This window comes from Acanthopagrus latus, chromosome 22, assembly GCF_904848185.1.
Source record: "Acanthopagrus latus isolate v.2019 chromosome 22, fAcaLat1.1, whole genome shotgun sequence".
NCBI classification, from domain to species: Eukaryota; Metazoa; Chordata; class Actinopteri; order Spariformes; family Sparidae; genus Acanthopagrus; species Acanthopagrus latus.
The window spans coordinates 20397732-20403139 of NC_051060.1; the positions used below are offsets into that span (position 1 = coordinate 20397732).

A 5408-nucleotide genomic window follows, 5' to 3' on the forward strand; every position below is an offset into this window, starting at 1 on the left:
CCTTTTTATTTATATTTAATTTTTTTGGGAGATGGCACTCAAACTCAGGATTTTAATATTCACGACATCATACAAACTCAAGACATATTTCATTTAGTTTTCGTCCCATAACTGAGTAAACAAGCCGTCCTGGGGGGGGGGGGGGTTTGGAGATTAATAAGGTTCCACTGTTTGAAGCCAGAGAGGTGGCAGGGTCCGCCACATAAACAAAAAAAAAAAGTTAAAAAAAAAAAAAAAATGGAAGTTGTCTTTCAGGGTCAGTTTGTGTCTTTAGTTTGTTTAGAGAAATCAGATTAATATTTCTTCCCCCCAACAAAAACTACAAAATGCACCTTTAATTGAGCCTATTGCTAGTTAGCATAGCGATCCAGGGCAGCGTGTAAATCCTTGTGAAAGGAGTTAATGGACACCCAGCGATGATCTCAGAAACAGTTTATTAAGGGGGAAAAAAAGAAATGCTAATTTAATATTATTTATTCTCTTTATTGAATGTAGGTATTCCCGTTTCTGTCATTTTCTTTTTTTGAGTGTAGAGAAGGGGGTTGGGCAATCGAGTCAAGTCATTACTGATTTGAATCAGAAAAAAAGAAAAAGTGATATATGTCCGGAGGAAAATCATACCCACTCACGGTTAATCAGAGCACACAGGCGTGCAGATTTCCCATTGGATGAAATGTTTCTTTTATGTGGAGCTACACAGAGCCGTGACATGTTCTGTGTACGTGGAGACAAAAAGGGGAGTTGAGCTGATTATGTGCTGTGATGCGGCGACTCTAATCCGCCCAGCCTCGTCTTCTTTCCTCGCTTTTCTCTATCGTTATTTCCGGAATCGCTCTCTTTTCCTCTGTTCTCTCCCCTGCTCCTATACGTATATACTCTCACACACACACACACACACTCACACACGCGTAAACACACTGCCTCATGTAATTAGGATTAAAGAGCGATGTGATTACTGTAGATCCCACGTGGTCGTGGATGTAGGAAGTGTATCGGGGGGGGGGAGGCTGCACCCACCAGCACCAGCAGATTTTAGTGGAAAATAAATAACTAAATCAATTTTATTAACATTTTTTTAGGTATTGGCATTTGGACAGAAGTGTGTTGCTGTCGTTTAATTTGCTCGTTGAATGTTCATGACCGAAGATTAAAAAAAATAAAAAAAAAAAATCCCTGTTCGTCACATTTCACTGCACATAGCCTGTTTTGTGTCACGGCTCCAGATGTGCTGCAGGTTTGTTTGAAGACTCCAGGTCCCGTCAGATCTAAACGACCAGAGTTCAGAGTCATTTCTCACGATCCTCTCGCCCTTTTCAACCCGGGCAACATGGAGAAAGCGACTGATCTCAGAGCTGACACTGGTCCATCTTAAAACCATCTCCATCCTGACGGGAGTCTGATTCTCCAGCCAGGTGTTTTGACCACTGAAAAGCTGCCAGCGTCACTAAAAGCAGGTTTGTCTCAGCTATTAGAAACCGCTTCGTCACATGTGTGAAGGAGGCTGAGAAAGTCTTGTGCTCCACCTGTTGCTCCGCCACTCAAACGAGGCTGCACAAAAGTGATGCAAAGCTGTCGAAACATTCAGAGAGTCTCCACCTGGGAGACGGTTTGCTTCAGCCTCGGTGATGAACTGCTGGAGGAGCAGCTGGACGCTGGTAAAACGTTTTCTGACAGACAATTTGAACCAGGAGTGTTAATGAACTGATTTAAAACGAGCGGACGAACAGCAGATACGATATTGGGATTGTTTGACTGACGCGGCGTTGAAGTCGTGGGTGTGATACGTTTGGATGGCTGTTACTTTATTGTAAACGTACATGGTCTCACTACAGGAGACTGATCAGATGCTCACATAAATCCTGTTTCCATGTTGTGAAATTTAATGATAATATTGTTCGATTATAAAATTATGCAAAAATTTCTGCAGCAAAATCAAAACTTTTTCTCAATACAGGACGGCAAAATATGATCCGAGAGGTGTTTGTACGTTTACAAAAACATTAAATAATGTATTAATTCATTGAAAAACAAGGGGAATAAAATAAGACACATTTCTGTTTCTGAAACAGTGATCTATACATTTTAAAATGTTTAATTCACTTTTGGTTTTGAAAAGAATGGTAGGATCGGAGTAAATAAACATTTTGCTTCTGCCTAATACACGGGCGTAAAGTACTACCACTATAGTAATACTCTGCTCTGATTGGTCCGCCCACACCCACCTGACCCGGCACCACCAACGACAACAAGAGCAGCTGTGCTAAATCGGTTCCTACGTGCCAAACCAGCTGCCAGGCGTAAATTATGTGAGTGTGTGACACGGTGACGGCTGACGAGGCGTTTCAGGAGAAGTGTTGGGTGGGAGAGGACGCAGACCTTCTTAACTCTCACAACTTTTAACGTGCACAAGAACATATATAACACACTGAGATAAGTTGTTTTTTTTTAAGAATAAGGAGGTTTGCTTTGAAATTGCAGGTGTTGACGACCATTTTTAACAATAACCACCACCACTTAACACACCGGCGAGAAGGACGACCCCTCACGACGGAGCGTGACGGCAACTTTAACTCGAGTGTGACCGTTCACTACCTGCAGCTCCGGAGTGGCGGAGACTGTTTCATATCTGATGTGACTGTAAATATTACAGGGTTATTGCTGACCGAGGCACTTTGCGGTCCTTGCTCGGCCGAGGCAAGAAATCTTCAGAGTGAGCAATGAGTCCGACGGAGACCGACGGCGTCCTCATCGCGCGACGTTTTAATGAAATATTATTACCTGGTTTGGACGCCGCGCTCTCCCTCGGGCGTTCTCGCTGTTATCACCTCGCGACATTGCTTTAAATGTACATTTTTGATATATTACATGAGAGAGAGTAGCTGTTACGTGACGTCGAGGCATCCAGGCGAATGAAAATAACATGAAGCACCAAACCTGCAGCTTCTCTGCGGTCAGCACAAATGTTTTCTGCAGAGAATCAAAGGTTTGTCCCACTTGACAATGATAGCCTTTCTTTTCCGCGTTATCAGTCAGTCTCAGGTCATTTTAAAAGAGCTCTTTGGTCAGACATCACTGATTGGCTGACCCTCTTATCACTGCGTATGTGCCTGAAGGGCTGCAATTGATTTTATAGGCAGGTTTAAACAGGGTGAACGAGGGCAGATTGTTTCCTTTTCCCTCCTCCGCGTACTAACAGCGAGAGAGTGTTCAGGTTGGAACAACGGGTCATCCGAGTTCCTCCACTCTCAGTTCCCCCAACTCCGCTCATACATTAATGTAGTGTGCTACATGAGGACACAGCTATATAGGACATGCATGTAGAAATATAATGAGTGAGTATCATCTGAGGCATCGCAGAAGCTGAATACATTAAACCACTCAGCAGAGATGTGTGCTGCGTGTGCTGGGTGGTAATCAGAGTTTTGCGAGCGAGAGCGTTGCAAGGGGGGGAAAGTTTTCAGCCGTGGAAGCTCGGAGGAAAAGACGCAGGCGGGATCTGCTTTTCCACGTAAGGCCGAGGAAGAGTCCTTGATGCAGGTTTCACATCCCAGCTTCATGGAAGTGTTCAGGGTAGAAAACCACGGCCAGAAAAGGTGAAGTGTCGTGAATCATTATATTTCATCTTGTGGTAGCCTCAACTGGCCGAGGCACAAATCAGCAGAGGACAGGTACGATGCCAGCCACGTGTCCGCAGTCCTTAACTGGTCCATCACAAGGAGCCATTGTGGTTGATTATGTTTCATGCGATAATGGAGAAGACTAGCCCGCAAATTTTGCTCCCGCCATGTCAAGACACACTTTGTCTAGAATGCTGTTGGCATGTTTGTTATGTTTGTCAAACTCAATCTCCTGTTCGGTATATCGTGTGCCACAGTCAATTCATTTCACTGAATGTCATAAGATTTTTTTATTTATTTTTTTTCCCGACAAGCACACGTGGCCCCCCCGGGGAAGTATTGGATCCAGCTCCGCTCCTGCACACCTGAGCTCTCCGTTCCAGGTAGCTCCAGGGTCTTATTTAGATTACGATCTGCAGGAGGAGAGCTGGAACAAATATTTTTCTCTCTCTCTCTCTCTCTCCATACAGGACGTGACTTCAGCCAGAACACTGACGGCAACAGTAAAGACAGTTTTTTTAATTGACTCTGAAAGGCGCTTCCTCGTCGCCGACATCGCTTCCAGAGGGGTCGGGGAACTTCCCTCTCATACGCCACACGTAGCAGCTCATTATCACCACCCGCCGAACGCTGACCTACTACATAAACTCTGGGCCACGTCCACAGAGTCAGATACAGTGTGCTCTAAAATATAGTTAACTGTCAAACTGCTATACCGTTTGTAACTTTATTCACCTCACCTGTCAACGTGACGACGGTTAATCCAGGTGACTGTGTGGAGAAGCAGCGCGTTGCATTACAGACAGCCGCTTGTACCGTAGGAACACGGACGTCGTAAGGCTGAGGGAGTGTGGTCCCAAAGGAAAAGGCTGTCAGACGGCAATGTAAAGACGTCGGTTCCTAGGCGTTTTGGATGGCTAAAGGACGTCTTGCTGTCAAGGCCGTTTAGCCGTGCTCTAATAATTAAACTAATAAACCGACAGGAGATAAGGACCTCAACTCCACATCAAACGACCCAAACTAACACTTCAATGTGTATTTTCAGACGCATTCAAGCAATAATTTTAAGTTCATTCAGTTCATATTTAAGGTACAAGGGTTCGACTCCTGAGAGCAAACGAAACTTGTCTCTTCTTCGGCGTTTGCATGACCTGTACATCAGATTGAGCGGTTGAAACCTTTCGTACGTGGTCAACCCCAGCTCTCTTATAACTCGTCCTCCTGTAAGGCACCTCACTGCTTCAAAGTTACACAAGAGAATCAATGTCAACTCTAACGGCTCTATAAGTAGCAACCGCTGTTTCAGATTTGGTCGGTCAAAGTCTCTGTTTGTCCAAAAATCTGATGACCTTTTGTTCTTCGCTATACTGCGATGGGAAAAGAAGAAGACAACTGAAGGTCCTGATGGTAAGATAATATGGCTGTGTGTTAAATCATACTGAACATACATGCATAAAAAAAAACACTTTGGGGACATTTTGTGTTTTATTTAGCCAGTTATGCTGCTTATCTACATTAATCTCCCAGACTCTCAGGCACCAGGCAGAAGTAGCCAGAACGTCCCACTTGTTGTTGAGACATTTCGCTGTGTCATAAATGTGATTTGATTTAGACCGAACAATTTCCACTTGGCTGAAGCACAAATGGTTCCTAATCTCAGAGGGGCATTTTCTGGTCAGATAAAGTTATTAGCTGTTGAATAACACACAAAAACAGTCTTAACTCGTAATCCCTCTTGTAGCTCGTTGGGGAATTCCAAGGAGGGGCAACCTGGGACTCTCAAATATCAAC

The 5408-nt window shown here is 44.3% G+C and overlaps 1 long non-coding RNA gene across 1 annotated transcript; it reads left to right on the forward strand.

The window, feature by feature from the left end:
• Nucleotides 1–1156: 1156 nt before the first annotated feature.
• Nucleotides 1157–4501, forward strand: LOC119012933. The gene is made up of 3 exons (XR_005072634.1): nt 1157–1655; nt 3932–4000; nt 4088–4501. It is a non-coding gene; the product is annotated as an uncharacterized LOC119012933 (long non-coding RNA).
• The last annotated feature ends 907 nt before the right edge of the window (nt 4502–5408 follow it).